Consider the following 17,686-nt stretch of genomic DNA (forward strand, 5'->3'; position numbering starts at 1 on the left):
CAAGACTTCACCATGTCTTTCATGTATAAATGGCAGTAGTACCTCTTAAAGCTTTCGGTAAACAAAATGTTGATAGTGCCTTCATGAGGGCTGGAGGGGAATGAACACAGTCGGTCAGGCTTAGGTTTCGTTGGGCCTTCCCAGCATGATTTTACTAGAGTATGGAAAAGTTTCTCGGTCCTTGAAAGCTAGCCATACTATATTGGATGGAATACAGAGAACGGTAGTTTTCCAGTGCTTTCCTGTCAATCACACAGTAAGCAGAAAGGTTGAACAGCCCCCAGTTGTGACACTTGTACATCAGGCAACATGCATGAAGACCTGAATGATTTTAAAGAAAACGAGCATATTTGCACTAAGAACCTGTCTCACTCCAAGAAGATGCAGTCTCAGAGCGCCGTGAGGGAATTAGTCTTTTTGTTCAACGCTGCATTTAAAAAAAGACAACCGCCCCCAACACTCAGTCTTGTCCCCTGCCCCAGGACTGCCCTGGTTCTGTGCCTGGCAGGCTGGCTTTGCTCTGAAGCACACCAGTTCTCCAGACCGTGTATATTTTAATGCCGACACTGATCTTCAATCAGCATTGCCCTGGCCTTCCAGTGAAAATATGCCAAAATGTCACAGGTTTCCAAATGAAATGCAAATACTGAACTTTCTGAAATTTACTGATAGTATTTTACTCCTTTACCGCATCTGAGCTGTACCAACGAGACACAATGGAAACAAGGGTTTAAGATTCCTGACAGCAAAGGTAAAGCTCTTTGCACTTGCTACTCCACAGATGTCTCAGCTGGATGGTCTGTAACACCTCCGGAGAAGAATATGAGTCCTCTGCTTGCTCGCTCACTCAGCATAATGAAAAGAAGCGATGAAATACTCAAAGTCAGGTCAGCCTACCTTTTGTCGTACCTAACTATTATTACACAGATGTCACAGCAGCAGGTGCAAAATAAATACCTGGATAATGGAAACCATTTGCTTTGCCTTTAGCCACAGGCGTCGGGTCTGATTTACTGGTGGCTGGCAGCTAGAGAGCATGGGAGAGCCAGGTCCCTATAGCCAGCCTCGCCTTTACACGCTCAGAGACGGGAAAAGATAGCCACGGTGGAAGCTGCTCTGGAGGAGACTGTCTTATTTTCCTCCCCGTGCTCCCCACTACTCTGCCGGAGCAGGCAGATTTAGCAGAGCCATGAATCTACGCGTACGCGTTGCCCTTTCATCATTTGGACCTCGGTGGATGTACACAATCTGGAGCAGTCTTTGCTCAAGGCAAACAAAGTAAAGGAGGAGAGTGACATTTCAGTCTTTCATTGCAGAGTCATTCAGGTCACTCGCTGAAATTATAGACACCAGCTCCAGCAATGTTAACAGCCAACTTCAGATTATTAACCATCCTTTGGATAGCAGTACATTTACGGTGCCAGCGCACAGAGAATTCCTCCAAATTACAGGGTGTCCTAACACAGCCGGTCAAACCACATGGACCTCTAGATGCAGTAAGCAGTGTAATTAAGTCTGTTTTCTCATTTGTACTTTCCTAGCAGCACTCAAAATACACTCTCGACCACTGGATGCTGCTTTTTGCATCAGGCTATGAAAGGAGATAAGAGCGAAGGGTGCCTTAGCAATAGCTCATTAAGGAGACCTCAAACATTTTCTTTTATTGCATTATTTATGTTTTGGGTGATAATAAAACACTATTTCCAGGGCAAAGTGCACTCAAGAAGCTTATTGGCCTGTAGGTGGTTTCATTTGATTAGGTTTAGGAGGAGGAAGGCTACAGAAATTTCTTTTACCTGCTGCTTTCCTGAAAGATCTGGGTTTTTTTCTTCCCCTCATCAGGCTATACATTGTCAATACCACTGAGATCCACCAAATTTTGTTAGGCCTTTCAAATATTTCTGGGAAAGGCAGTGACCGTTTTTTCCCCTAAGGCTCTAGAAATTTGTCTTCACTGCAAAGATCACTGGCATCCTGGTAGGATCCATTTTTTAATATAATGACCTTCTGCATACAAGCGAACAAACATGAAGAGAACCTAAACATTTAGATTCCCGTGAAAAGATCATAAGGCTGATTTCACACAAAAGAGTCCATATTAAAAAACTTGATCAAAAATAATAATAATAATGAAACAGATAATTGTCATGAATGCTTATTCCCATTCCTTAAATTGTATTTTATAGGTAGTCTAGCACTACTTTAGTTACAGTCTTTCTTTCTTTCTTTCTTTCTTTCTTTCTTTCTTTCTTTCTTTCTTTCTTTGTTCTCCTTCAGAGCCATTCTCACCCCCTGTAAATCTGCTGCAGTACCTTTTGTTACCTATGTACAGATCCAGGAATAAATTTTGGCCCTGATCGTGGAATATTCACTCACTTTCAAATGTAAGTAAAAGAAATGAAACTAATTAACTGGAAACTGCGAGTGCTGAGAATTCCTTGTTTATTGTAGTGCAGCTCCCATCTCTTCAGCTTTTCTTTCTGATGCTTCTCTGTTATAAACAGAACGCTAATGACTATTAAAGCTAAAAAAGAAAAAAAAAAACGAAACACCAAAACTGGAAGGGACAGAGAGGATAGAAACTATCAGACATTCCAAAGAGAACATGGGAAAAATCAGGTTGAAAATAGAGGCAATGCCACGTAAGAAGTGGATGCCATGTCTGCTCCTTGGTATGGAGAGGGACTCTAGCGGAGTTCGTAGGCTGTGAATGGATCCCCGTGTCTGTATGTAAGAATTAATTAAGAGACCAAACAACAACTAGAAAGAACCGCTCCTCATGCTCTTTTACTGTCCACTAAATATGCTGAATGTGGAGAAGAATGGCATCTTGATACTGAATGAGAAAGCATTGTTTAAGTAATTAATATAAAGTACAAATACTTTCATTATCTGAAAGAGTCTAGTAGCTAAAAAAACAAAGAAACACGGGGAGGACAAAAGATTTCTGATTTCCAATATCATAGGATTAGTTTGACTCTACATACTATTCACTGCCATTCTGAATTACAGATCATCGAGATCTCCATCCAGAAATACAATGTACTGGTATTCATCTTGTCAATGATATATACTCAGAGGGCTATTTCTCTAATTGATGGCTTCATCATTCAATTCAAGATGCATAAGGATAGCTATTGTTATCTAACACTAACTATCATATGTTTGTATTGTTCCGCACTTCTCTCTTTGTCAATAGCATCCAAGATATCCTATCTAAATCTTCAAGATAGCAAAAGGAAGGTGCATTATTTGTTGACTCCACACATAGCATTATTAAATGTTTGTGAGCAACCTGCACATCTCCCCACTGACATCTTTAAGTATTCAATTAAAATTGGACAAGAGAGTACACCAATGCAGATAAATACTCCGTCAAATGAAGGCTTTGCATTGAATTCTTAAAGTATTCTAATCCAGGTGCTTGCTAGCAGGCACTCAGTCGAAATCAGGACAGTGATGCGAGTGTGAGAATGAACTGTGTATAAAAGGGAAGACGGCAGATTGCTTTATGGTGGAGTCATGGCAGAGGTTTGACAGGAAATGCTTCTCCCAATACAGCTAAGCAGGGAAGAAGAACCCTATTATATGGATGAGTGGGGCCGGCAATGGCATCTTGTCATTCTAACTTGTATGAGTAAGCAAGCTTAATTGCTCCTTGTCTTTTCAAGATGACTTTCCACCAACAATCTCATTATCACACACATATGTTTATTGCACATATCCAAGTCCCTTCACGCAGACCTGAATGCAACGAGGAGAGCAGAAATATTATGTTATCCAGTAACATTGTTCTTTCCTTTCTTTTTCTTTTTTTTTTTTTCCCTTTTTAACCAGACGGATGTGACCTGCCTTCTCCTTCTGCGACTAACAGGGTGACCAGAGGCAGTGGAACATACACCAGGACTGGAAAGAATAAAACCAGAGGGAAAGCAAGCTGTCAAGAGAACAGTGTACTGAAGAGGAAAAATGTAAACATGACTTCTATTTACCGAGATTAATATGTAAAGTTAACATGTTTGTCATGGAATATATTAATATGTATGTTTTCCCATTATGTAGATCTTTTCTTATATTACTTATTAGAAAGGGATATAATCACAATGATGGGGCAAGAATGTCACTTAAAAATTAGGTGATGCCCAGTCAACATAATATAACCACTACAGTGTCATTTCTGATTTAGATGTGGCGATATCAGTGTAATTGCCGCTGGGAAGAAATTATAATGGCTGTTAATGATAAATAAAATGACAAGAAGGAGGGTCCTCCTTCACATATAATTCCAAGCAAAATTCAACCGCTGACTTCCTTAAGCAACTCATCGCCATTCATTGATGAAGAGGAAATAAGCAGGTTTTGTGTAGCTGTGGGGCCGTAAGAGCTGCACCGTCATTTCCCAAGCCCAAGTGTAGGTGCTACAGGTCTAACGAGATTTCACCACACTGTTTCCGCTCAGGGGAGAAATAGTAATGAAGCTCGCATGAAGTGAATCTTAACACAAAGTTAACGTTATTCCAACAAAAAGCAAGGTAGCTAGCAAACCCAAAGATAAGTGAAAATAAGGTAAAGGCAAGCATACAATCGCGTGTGCGGATACTTTTCAAAGCCCTCAAATACTCCAGCCTTGTCTCTGTAAACACAGGCAGCCTTAACCCACGCATCAAGAGACCTTCTTACATTTGTTTTGTGTCGTAAATGTGTCAAGAATGAGCTACAAGAAGCATCGTTTGCCCACAACACATGGCTTGTTAGCCTGGTTGAGAGCATCTTTCAACTCATTCACACATTAAAAACTAGGAAACCAGCATTTGATTACTCGTTCGAGCATTACGATCAAAGACCATATCTTCCCATCTGTGAAGAGCAAGAGCCCGATTCTTTTTTCCTCTCTCTGAGATAACAGAAGAATCAGAACACACAATCAACATTATAGTCCACATCCCATGAATAATGGGGTAGTTCCAGTCTATAAAAGCACAAAACCGAACAGTGTGGCCTACACACATACCTTTTTTCCTAGGCATCTAGGAAAGAAGATAAGTATAAGCAAATCTGTAGTCACATCTTCCCAATACTCTCAGTCTGCAGCTATCCAAAAGCTCAGACTGCTTGATCCACAGGTGTTATCCTAATGTATAAAATGACAACATCTCTTAAAAGGGAAAATACCATGTACCTGCCATTTACTCTTAATTCGGGATCTTCAAAATCAATTGGTAGATGGTGGTGTAAGGGTTAAATAAAAAAAAATGCATTAAATTAAAACCACAGAAAAGATACAGGCAGCATTGGTCAACCTGTTATTTCATTATACTAGCTAGGTTTTTAGTTACCTGTTAATCAAAGACAGTTTAAAAATATAAATAAAAATCAGCCTTCACCTGGAGAACAAACCTCTCCATTTCCTGGTGAAACCGATTTGCTAATTCAGTTCTAGCTGATGCAAGCATTTCTGCAGGTAGTTTACTCCTAGGCACGTATAGCCAAAGAGGGCAGGGGCAGTGAAAGAAGAGAAGGTACAATAATGAAGAGTCTGTAGCATGCTTTATAAAATACGGCAAATGAACACAGAGTGTTTACCTCGGTGTTTTACCCTAGTAAAACATCTGGACCACCAGTCTAGCATTTTGAGGTATACAGAGTTTTTGGTGGGGTTTTTTTTGGTGGTCTGTTTTACTACGGGGTATGTCAAAGGAGTGCAGAGATCTGCCAAAGCCCAGCTAATTGCTTTGGCTCCTTTGCATGAAGATCATTTGCTGATAAATTGTTACAGACACATTTAGGCAACAGGGTTTTATAGGATGCCTGGTGCTCTTCATAATGCAATTAGTTTCATCTAGTGTGTGCTTTTTCTTATGCATTTTTTTTCTTCTGCTGGCAAACAATAATAATGAAATCTGCACCCTTCAAGTGACTGAATCTTCCCCCATGTTTCCTGGATTTGAGCTCTCTTTCAGGAAGAGTCATCAAAGAAATAGGCCTACCTAGTGTTTAGTTATGGGAATTTTCTTTTAGTGCCTGTTTTATGTTTGGGAGAGCTAGAAGAGAAGAATGTGGACTGAGGTGGATCTTTTTCATTTGCCAGCTTTGTAAAAGATGCTAGGAACACTGATTTTTAGAAAGCAAAGCATCTTGATGTGCTCCAAAGGAAAAACCTTCCTATGAGTTCCTGTGTGGAAAGAGTCCTTGCAATAGCTATGCAAGCATGCTTGGATAGTTAATGAAAAACCACCAATTCAGACACCTCCATACAAACCTCTGCTCACCAGTAGAGCATCGAGGAGGCACCTTAAGGACCCCAGGTGTCTGCCTTTTTTCCAACAGCAGTAAGGTTCTCCAGGCAACAAAGCACTCCAGGTGTGTGTCCTTTCCTGCAGGACACACACCTAACATCAGGTACTGCAAAGGTGTTATGTTCCTGGTTTACCTTTAAGCTGTGCTGGCACTTGGGTTGTGAGATATCCCTTCCATCTGGGATGCAGCCTGGTAGGCATCCGCGTGATACGAATAATCCAGCCCTGAAAAGGAGGTCATCTGAGCACCTACCTGAGATGAAGGCAGGGAAGAGAATGAAATTCAGCTCTTCCAAGGTGATTCAAATGCACACTTTTTAGAAACGCCCTGGCCACAAAAATAAGGGGACTATTTTAGAATAGGGATTTTGAAGCTGCTCTGCTTGCTGTAAATTATGTGAAATGCAGTAGGGGCCAGAACTCACAACACCCTGCTCCTGACTGGCCATCACAATCACTACACCTTAGAGTCACTTCCTTTCTTACTAACTGTGGTGCTTTCATCTGCAATACCTTAATGTCTAGGATTTCTGGAGTCCTGCTAGCGCAGAATTTGATTCACAGTTTCCCATCCTGCTATTGCTGCCCGAAAGCACCTAAAGCTTTGCATCAGGGTGTCTCCAGGAGCATCCAGATCTTGATTCACTCACTCTTAGTGCCTGGACCTGATGCATAAGGCATTCTTCACCTTCCAGAGTGGACTCTGGGCCCTAGCTATGCTCTGGCTACTTAACTGTCCGAGGAAATACAGCACAGGTCTCCTCTCTCCCGTGTGACCATGCTAACCACTGAGGAAAACAGTCCGTTCAGGTTTCTGAGTCTCCCTGACCTAGTAAATGTTTGTAAGTCCCATGCGAAACACATCAGCAAGAGACCTTGGAAGAGCCCCACCCCAAAGCCAGTTAGGCAGCGTGTTGTGACAGCCCTTGGTGGCTCGGGACAGGGATTAGGGACCGCTGCAGATTTCCCAGGTGGATCTGTGGAAGGAATTCCTTGGGGCAGAGTGCAATTACCAGGGCTGGAATTTAACCAGAATTAAAACCAGCTCCTGTGAAAATTCCCATCCTTAATAATCACTCCTGGTCAGGACCTTGGTTTTGCACCTTGTTGGGAGAACAGCAAGCAGTGGGGTGCTTGCACCAGGGACTCGGCTTGGGTCGAGCAGCGGGGGCAAGTGTCCCCTCCAGAAGCAGATCTCTGCCACCTTCCCCCTGAAACTCCTGCCTCACCCCAGCCTAGTTCAGCCTAGTAACTTCCGCAGGATTTTTTCACCACTAGTACTGTGTAATTATGGAAGTACTTTATAAAAGATTTTCAGGCATACACCCTGAGGAAGTACTCAGAGGTCTTGAAAACCTTGTGCTTCCCTGCTCTTTCCCACGTGCTGCAGGACCAGTTTGAAGTACGAGTGTGAAAATGGGCCAAACCATCTGTAGACCTTCCCTGGACCCCGTTGTCCTGAGGCAGACCTTTCCAGGAAAAGCGTTTCCCTTCGCCCACTGCTGGCCAAGTGGATACGGCTTGCAGCAGGGAGCAGTCGGAGCTGGCACCTCAGCTTCCCTGCAGGGATGCTCAACCCACCTGATGCAATCTCTGTCCCAGCCTTCTCTGCCCACGTAGTGCTGTTCTCCAGCGGGAGGCGGAGGACTACCTGTGATCATGGAGAAGTGTGTGGATAGAAACAAGTGGAAAAGTATCATTGATAGCTTGCAACGAAACGCGATGAGATGGAAAACAATCCCCCGTTCTCATCCCTGCGTTACTTTCAAAGAATCAACAAAATCTAATGAGCAACTATTATCGTACAGCTCTCTTACATTCCTAATGGAAATAGTTGCACAGATTTCAAAATCTCTCCCACTTCCTGAGCCTGAATAATCTTTGCTTTGAAGTGCGTTATTGCATGTGTGTCAGATTAGATGGGTTAGTGAGCTGGCGTATGACACACGCTGGAAAAGGGGCCAACCGAACGAAATGTAAAGTGGCATTATTTCTCCTGAGTGAGGGCCTGATTCAGCCCAAACATGCCTGAAGCACGCCGAACTTTAAGCAGGCACTTAAGTGCCCTGCCGAAGGAGCAGAGGGGAATTGCTTGCATGCTTGGAGGGAGGCAAGTGGAGTTTAAGTGCTTTGTGGAACCCCAGCCTAAACTAATAGCATTGTATTTCTCGCTCACCAAGAACAAAAGCAAGCCAGTTTGGGATCACTCTGACCTAGATGCTATCAGAGGTTAGCAAAAATGGCTGGTCAGACCTGTCAGGACTAAACAGCTGCATCAAGCGATGCGGGGGGGGGGGGGGGGGGGGGGGGGAAAGAGGGGGAGGAGGGCAGTCTGGGGGGAGGAGGGCACCGGAGTTGCAAATAGAGAGACAGAGGAGCAGGAGGAAAGATGGAAACTGCGTGTCCTGAATACGTATGAACGCGCGCGCGTGTGTGTGTGGGTGTGTGTGTTCGCTGCAGCTGAAACTCGGGTCTCATCATTTGCATATACACAGATGACCGGACATCTTCCCACCAACCTTTCAGAAGCAACCTTATGGCACCGTGACTCCCATGCTCTCGGCACTCCTTGGGCTCCATTTCCATAAATTACAGTACAAAAGGATAATAGCCTGTTAGCCGTCCCAGCATTGTGTGACACACAAAGCACCAAAAGCAGGACTATTTTCCTTGCCATCCTGTGCCCCTTTTGTGGACCAGGTGTAGCCCCACTAACGAAACGCGGTAGCATGCCAGCAGTTTCTGACCTGATTGCAAAGCTAACTAAAGCTAATTTATCATGGCAGGCTAATCAGGATGACAAGGTTGGGTAGGTGACATTCTCCAAAATCTCCAATTTGTTGTTGTTTTTTTTTTTTTTTAATCCCCTTAGCAATTTATTTTCTGAATAGCGAAGTTTTCCCCAAGAATGTTCCAAAATATAGTCAAGGTTAACCATGCTGTGAGCTTATTCAATATTTATGATTCTTTTTTATTTGTACTAGGACTTTTTGGGGACTCCAAATAGTCCATTAATCAAACAGAGTGACAAAATAGGCCATTTGACAATTTGTACAGGGGCTGCATTTTTTTTTTTTTCTGTTCAAGAATAAAGAACCAACTTAACTTCATCAACAGTTCCTGATTAATTGTTACAAAGTGTCATCCATAAATTTTCCTTCGATCTAATAATCCTTTCAGAAGACTTAACAATATCCCCAGTGATTTGGGTTTTATTGAGGGCTGAGTTCCTGGAGAAGCAGTGACACAAATAGCTCAAGTGAACTGAGACACCTCCGTGGACAGTCTTCACAGAGTTGACAGTTCTGAAATACAATTATCAGTGTGATCTGCTTAAGAATTCATCATCAGCTCCTGCCTTCTGAAGACTTAAAAAAATACTGAGGCATACAAAGAAAAAGAGGTGATAAGAAGGCATCATTTTCTTCCAGCCTCATAACTGTAAATTGAAGAAAATTATTTTCTTTGCCTGCAGCTCATTGGCATATAGGCAGCATTATATTATAATTTCATAAGCATAAATCCTTTGAATAAATTTCAGAAGAATAACTGAATTAGAAATGCAAGTAAAGTATCTAAAAAACTTAACTGTACTAGGCAGGAAAAACTGGATGCGAGTAAAACTGGCATGGGGAGATTTACTGTCTGCCTGCTCATCCTCTGTCTGTGAAGGGAATACTCCCCCACTCCTCCCACTAACCTGATCCAGCTAAGGTAAATTTTAAGGAGGAAAAATAAAATGTTAATTTCAACCATCATTTCCATACGCAGCAGGAAAACGTGAATTCTAACCCACCTTGCTGCCTTCTTTTACAGAATTTCAGCTGTATTTCATCATTAATTAATCCTGGAGATACAACAGGCTTGGGGTTTGTTGTAATTATTGTTATTTGTTTATTTATTAGTAGTAAGCATATGGGAGATCAAAAGCATGCCTCCCAACTGTTCCCTAGCAACAAGTCAGTCAGTTATTCACACAGAAGTCGCCCAACCTTCCCACAAAGTGAATCCGGGATGCAGCTCTCCCCCATCTCCGTTCTTGCCCCATCCCATGGGCCGAGGGATGCTGGGGATGCCGATGCTCTCCCATGTCTGGCCAGGTGAACTGCACGAGGGTCTGCTCGGCGGCAGAAAAAACTCACCTTTTCTGAGAAGCCCTGGGGAAAGGTTTGATTTTATAGTTGCATCATAAAGCGATTGCAAGTCGGGAGATCAAAGTTAAACCCTGTTATCGACTTTCTGTCCAATTTGGGCAAGTACTTTCTCCTCAGTTGCCTGCCTGCCTGCCTTTGGGAGTTTGGGCTCTCATCTCCCTGTGACTCAGCTACTCATCTTTAAAATGGGCATGTTAGTATCAGATTCTCCACCCCATATTTTTTTTTTCTGCTTTGTCTGTTATGATGTGTGTGTTAGTACACATGGTACATTTTCAGCTGACCTTGATTGCTAAGACCACCACCAAATCTGGTCCCAAACTCCTAGGCTTTCAACTGGAGAAGGTGCAGTATGAACCTAAGAATGAAGACCACTAATTACCACTCAGGTTGTCTGAACTGGTGTGAAGCCCACACAACCGCACAGTTAAAGCAGCGTGGGTATTTCCACTTCGATGGACCCGTTAGTTGTCTGCGAAGGCAGCGTCGCTCTGGGAGCAGCCCGTTGGGACTGCAGAGCCAGGGTGAATGGCTGTCTCTTTACCTTGCTCCTGTCTGCAACCTGGATAACCAGATCATCTTCGCTGTTTCTTGATGTTTTTTGATGCAGAATATACTGTGCCGCAGCACCTTTTTTGTGGAAGAGATGCAATGCTTCCTCCAGCTCTGCCAGCTGCCATGCAGACCAGAGCCAAAGTACAGCAACGTGAACATGTCGTTAGTGTACGGGGCAACCCACAGCCATCACAGGGCACAGCGCTTCTCTCCTACCTCCAACATGCTGCGTACGTATTAATCGGTTACACCACACCTTGAATTTACTGCTGTTTCAACACACAAAACTCACACGCGTTGCACAATGTGGGCTGCTCAGCATGCATCAACCTGAAAGACCACAGGGGAAAACACAAGAAATAATTCTGTAACATTATGTGCTATGGCTCATCGATGGACTTAGATAAACAGATTTACGCAAGTGATGTAAAGTTTATATGGAACTCATGGTATGAATCAGATGGCCTTTTAGACGAGACAATAGGAAAATAAGGCTAGAGGGGATCTCAGGAGGTCGTCTAGCTCACCTTGCTAATCTCTGTTGGGATCTCTGTACAGCTAAATTAGTCACGAACATGGAAAATATGGATCCCCTTGCTCTCAATATTATTAGAAGAAACGGCTTATGTGAGGGGGGAGAGGGGGAGGGGGAGGATCAACTTTCCTAAATAAACTGCATAAGCCTGCCGGATGATTTCCAAGGACTCATAGACCTTTTGGACCACAGAGAAATTGCCCTGTAACCAGCTAGTCAATAGCTGTAACATGTTCTGTTCTGTAACGGCCCTCTCAGTGAGGGGTGCTTCATGCCAGGCCGCAAATCTGGTCCCTCAGACACTTTAGCAGATGAACTATTAGGAAAAAAAAAAATCACAAAAAAATCCGTTTCCTTGATTCTTGGGCTCTTCTCCCACTCAAGAATCACTGAATCGCTTTTATCTTGAGCTATTAAAAATGTTAATTTTGCCAGAGACCAGGCCTGGAACATTTTATCCTGGTAAGTAAAGCATTTGGAAAGCTCTGAGCTACTCAAAACAGAGGATTAGGATGGAGCTGCTCAGCTATATGCTACATACTCAGCTACCGCTCTCGCAGCTGCTTCTGTGGCCCACTGGATTGTGCACCCAGTAAACACTGTCTGTGTCTTTTCATTGTCTCCAGTGAGATTTGGGGTAAAGAGATTCTAGTGGCCCTGGCTTTGTGGTTTTCACATGTTGTGTGTGCCGTGTCCCACATTTCGGTCACAACAACCCCAAGCAACGCTACAGGCTTGGGGAAGAGTGGCTGGAAAGCTGCCCAGCAGAAAAGGACCTGGGGGTGCTGGTGGATGGCCAGCTTAACATGAGCCAGCAGTGTGCCCAGGTGGCCAAGAAGGCCAACAGCACTCTGGCTTGTATCAGGAATAGCGTGGCCAGCAGGAGCAGGGAAGTGACCGTGCCTCTGTACTCAGCACTGGTGAGGCCTCACCTCGAGTACTGTGTTCAGTTTTGGGCCCCTCACTAAAGGAAAGACATTGAAGTGCTGGAGCGTGTCCAGAGGAGAGCTACCAGGCTAGTGAGGGGTCTGGAGACCAGGTCATATGAGGAGAGGCTGAGGGAGCTGGGCATGTTTAGCTTGGAGAAGAGGAGGCTGAGGGGAGACCTCATTGCCCTCTACAACTCCCTGAAAGGAGGTTGGAGAGAGGTGGGGGTTGGCCTCTTCTCCCAGGTGAATAATGACAGGACCAGAGGAAATGGTCTGAAGCTGCAGCAGGGGAGGTTTAGGTTAGATATTAGGAAGAATTACTTTCCTGAAAGAGTGGTCAGGCACTGGAACAGCCTGCCCAGGGAGGTGGTTGAATCACCATCCCTAGAGGTGTTTAAGAAACGTCTAGATGCGGCACTTCAGGGCATGCTCTAGTGACGGAGGTTGTAGGGGTTTTTTTTGTGTGTGTTTGGTTGGACTCGATGATCTCAAAGGTCCTTTCCAACCATGAAGATTCTGTGATTCTATGATTCTATGACCCTGAAAATAAAGCTTACCTACTTACTAACATCTCACCAAATAATCAAGCTTAAATCGATCCTTTCCCAGGTGATCAAGGGGACGTCCTCATATTCACCACCTCACCAAAGCAAAACGATGGACAAAGTTTTCCAGGCTTGTTTTTAATAGAGATTCATGGAAGCATGGCTCTTGTCTCCCGTATCTCTTCCCTGTTTCTGCCCTGGCTCAATGGGCATACGGGACTAGTAACTTTTCATGGTGTAGCTTCCCTGAGGCTGTTGGCAAGGAGGGCAGTGTGAGATGGCCCTAGACTGTGTAGTATTTCTCTTGTCTTTTTCTCTTTTGGTCAACAATGACATAATTCCTACCCATCTCTGAAATTTTCCCACCTATTCACCTGTGTCTCCCCAGACTTTCATGCCAGGGTACTATAACCAGGAGTTGCTGTGGCCTGCGGAGGAACTGAAGTAGATGCTACTTACATGTGGAGAACCTTGTTCTCTCATACAAGATGTGGAGCCTCGCGCTTTCAGCTCTGGGGTCCGGGATTTCTGCTTCCAGGATCAGCCAAGGTGGTGGCTGTCACATGGAGGTGAATTTGGTGCGCAATGAGAAGCCATTGCAAACTTTAGGTGGTGGGAGGCTCATGCACCAGGAGCAGGTGAACCAGCCTGTGAGTGAAGAGGGAGAGGAGCACTTCTGTTCATGGGTCACGGTATCGCTGCCAGCCCGCCCTGGTCAAAATACACACACACACCTGCAGGCAGGGTTGGTGGAATAACTAAACGATGGGAGATGGCCTTCTCCCTGCACACAAAGAGCAACACCTACCCCATGAGGCATCCCAGCAGTTTTGGCACTAATGGAGACTACAAGGCACCTCCGTTCTCCCCAGCTTGGCACAGCCACCTCCAAGCAAAGGTGTGAAGTGCAGCAGGTGGGGTACACGGCTGCAAGCACGAGATATTTGTCATGCTACAAGTTGCCCTTTTATTTTTCTTTTTTTTTCCTTTTTTTTTTTTTTCCTGGGGAAAAAATATTGTCACTTTTTTCATCAATTTAATTAGATACAATTTGTCTCAGCTTTTCTCTGCAGCATTTGTTTACTTTCTCATCAGGACCGACACAGGCCAATTAGTGTAGTGTAATTGTTTAACCTAGTCAGCGCGCTGCACTGGGTAGAAGAGTGTGCTTGTTGCGAGGGAGGCAGCGACGAAGGAGCGGTCGCCGGCTGCGGCGCGGTGCGAAGGCCTTCAGGAATCGCTGACACGACACCGTCCCTGGGAAGCGCAAGTTGCTCTGACATCCCGGCAGCCCCGATTCCTTGTTCTCTGTCACCACTATCACGGTACGATCAATTCCCAGAGCTAATTCTTCAACCGCACCGTGCCCAGAGCGCTGCACAGCATTATCTCCTTCCTAGGATGCCCCCTGAAAGCAAAATCTACTGCAACCATAGAAACCAGAGGACTTAAGTGATGTGTCATGTACATGTGCCGTCTCTGTTTTCAGTACCTTTGCCAAGAACACAATGTGAGAGCCTGTAAGAAGGTTTATTTCATTCCTTCATCCCGTACCTCTGTAAAGACAGACAGAAATTGGACACAAAATAACCGACGGGTACCGGCTTCTCTCCCTCTGACGCTGTGCAGGGCTGCCAGAGGAATGGTGCTGCTCCTGCCACGAGTGGGGACACAGGCAGAAAAAGGGTTCAGTGGGGAGCCCAGTGCCCAGAGTGGCTAAGTGGAAGAAAAGGCAGTAAGTGGGGTCCGTATCACAAGATATTTGAAGTTGCTTCATTCTATTGATCAACGTAAACGTTGACCAAATACATAGAGTTGTGCCATGCCATGGAAGTAGTTTGGCATGAACCTGGAAAAACTATTGCCTTTTTTTTCCCCCCCTTTACTGTTGAGAGTTGGGGTGGGACAAAAGACCACTCGGGTGGCCATTGCAAAGGTACACCAGCTTTATTTGCCAGAGCTACCACAGCTACAAAAGAAACAGGGGCATTTTAAAATGAAACAGTAATTGAAGAGAGGAAGAAAATACCTTTCCTTTTTTATTTTTTTTCTTTTCCTTCTCTTTCTTTCGTTCTTCTTTTAAATCAGACCGATGTTGTGATTAACTTGCATTCTGCAGCACAGTTGATGTGACAGTCAACCAAATTAATCCCATTATGCAAAATCCAGTTCACAAGTGGTTTTTCTTTTTTCTTTTTTTTTTTGCAAAATTATGTCAATTTCCCCATAAATTGGAGAGACCATGTCAGTTTTCTGTATTGCACATAGACACTACACAGTGCTGTATGTCTATATTCCTTTAATGCAGAAAGATACAAATTTTAGCTCGGTGGCACAAATTAAGATTCATAACTTTAATGCTGATGTTTCTGTTTACATGAGGCTTGTAGGAGAATTTCCATTAGTTTTGGCATTCATTTTCATTCTTGCATTTCATAACATACCAGCTATTAAAATAATAATAAAATAGAAAAGGATGAAGAGCTTTAAAAAATAACCAACCAGCCACCTGAAATAAAAATCCATAATTATTTTGATAATGGAAGCATGATTTTTCTCTCCCACTTCTTTATTTTTTCCCCTCCCTTCTTCCCTTTTAAAGGAATTTGCCGCCTGTGGTAAACAAGCCTCCTCGAGGCCCCCCGTCGTGTGCGTGGTGTCAGGCGGCTGGAGCAGGAGACATTTCCACAACTGCTACCCTTTTAGCTGAATGTGGCCATGCAGTAGGTGGCCAAATCTGTTTGGCTTTCACCGAGATCTGTGAATTCCCTGCATCCAACCAACTTGTCAAATTAAAACCTTGCCTGCTCTGCGCTGAAGAACAGACGCGCGATGGAGGCTTCTTGCACTCTAGCCCTTTGTCACCAGCACGCTGAGCTCCCAACATCTGCTCGCTGGACTCAGCTTTTGCACCTTGTTCATTTATAATGCAGCAAACCTCGGCTTCCTCAGCAGCGGAGCTAACGTGCCCCTGGTTTAAAAAAAAGAAATCCAGAAAAAGCAACGTCGGGCGGGGAGGGGAAGAGAAATTGAGGCTCTAATGTCTACGTTCCTCACCGATTTGGGAAGAAATATATTTTTAAGTGGGGGGTTTGTTGGATTGTACTTTTTTATCCCAGTAATGCTTTCTTGTACAGTGAATTGTTGACTTTTTTTCCATGCTTTAGATTTATTAGACATGTGTCAAGTTGTCAGCCTCCTACCGCTTGCATTTGTGTCCACCTTGCAAACAGCAGGGAAAAATATTTTTTCCCTTCTCTCTCTCTCTTTCTCTCTCTCCCGTGAATGTTCACTTCTTGGCAGCTCTGAAACAAATTTTGAACAGTTGCTGTTCCTATTGATAGCAGTAGTTTGATGTTAAAAAAAGGGGGTTTTATTTTCCCCCAAGTTTCTGACATATACTGTCATATCATCTCACATCCTACCCTGATGCATCAAAACTAAACCAAACCAAGAAAAAAAAAACAACAACCCAGCAGAAAGAGGGGGAGGGCATAAACCAGCATGTTCACACAGCTCCTGAGCCACCGAAGAACACCCGCCCATCTGTTCACCATTTCAGTCCCTTTGTTCTATCTTTATTATATGTATTCTTCAATAAAATGAATTCCTGCTACTTTGACGACATTTCAACACATGCCTCTTAGTCTGCGTTTGAACTGTCTGCGAGGATCTCCTCGCTCCCCTCCTCTCACTTGCCGTCAGCGGCGGAGCTGAGGAGGTACCTGCCAGACAAGCCAAGCTGGGGGGATGAAGCCTCCGAGGCAGCGAACGGCTCCTGGAGGCAGAACCGGGGTCTCCGGGAAATCGTTCCAGGTGGTGAATCCTGAGTAGACGGGCCCACGTACGGAGAATGAGATGCTGTGTGTTACGTGTTTGCTGCCATCTGAATTTCATCCATGCTGAGGCGCCTCTGCAAGGGGCCGGGCTCTCCCTGCAGATGCTAGATATTTCTTCCAAGCTGACAGAACAAATGCTTAGATTTGATATTTTTGCCCATTTTAAAGACCAGCTACAGATGTCCACTCTCACACACCAAAATGCATGTATCTGCTTATCTAACCTTCAGGTGGCTGAATTTTAGCCACAACTGTCCCTAGCTGTTAGTAATTCCTTTCCTTTCCTGACTCGTCTCCTTCTGTTCCAGTCATGCGCCTTCACAAATATTAAAATGTCCTGTAGGAAGAACAGGTCTGAGATCTTAGCTGCCCACCTGGCTATCTGATTACCTCCATCTCTTGTCATGCAACTGTATTCCTAGAAACAGTCTGTCTTGCAACAGAGGATCAAGAATGGCATGGAAATGTAATTTTTTGCAAGTCACTGCCTTCCAGGTGCATCCTGTTGAGGAGAAACACCAAGTAGGTGAAACGGGGTACCCCAGCACACTTTGCTTTGGTTCATATAACAGGTTCATATAACATATAACTCTTCACACAACAAGAGAATTCAAGTCATTAAGCATCACACAACCCAGGCCTCAGTGGCTTAGCTGCAGAACATTTGTTGCTAGGTCACCAAGAGGGGCAACTGCTAGAAGAAAACACCCCAGTCTGCCCGATCGGTTTATTTACCCTGGACAAAGAACCCTTAAACCAAGCACAAGGAGAAAACTAGGAAGGCAAAAGCCCAGCTGGAGCTCAACTTGGCCACTAACATTAAGGACAACAAA

The 17,686-nt window shown here is 44.2% G+C and overlaps 1 protein-coding gene across 3 annotated transcripts in view; it reads left to right on the forward strand.

The window, feature by feature from the left end:
- The window catches only part of PTGR3 (prostaglandin reductase 3), a 33,943-nt gene extending 17,312 nt beyond the window's left edge, over positions 1-16,631 (forward strand). Inside the window, exons 3-7 of one of the 3 annotated variants that reach the window (XR_010069989.1) lie at positions 782-887; positions 2,278-2,384; positions 3,838-3,971; positions 11,061-11,235; positions 14,075-16,631. The gene's annotated coding sequence lies outside the window, so the exon portion shown is untranslated. Of the gene's footprint in view, positions 1-781; positions 888-2,277; positions 2,385-3,837; positions 5,818-11,060; positions 11,236-14,074 lie in introns of those variants that run through there. The other 2 variants (XR_010069990.1, XR_010069988.1) reach the window with 2 other exon arrangements.
- The last annotated feature ends 1,055 nt before the right edge of the window (positions 16,632-17,686 follow it).

Source organism: Chroicocephalus ridibundus, chromosome 2 (assembly GCF_963924245.1).
Source record: "Chroicocephalus ridibundus chromosome 2, bChrRid1.1, whole genome shotgun sequence".
NCBI lineage: Eukaryota > Metazoa > Chordata > Aves > Charadriiformes > Laridae > Chroicocephalus > Chroicocephalus ridibundus.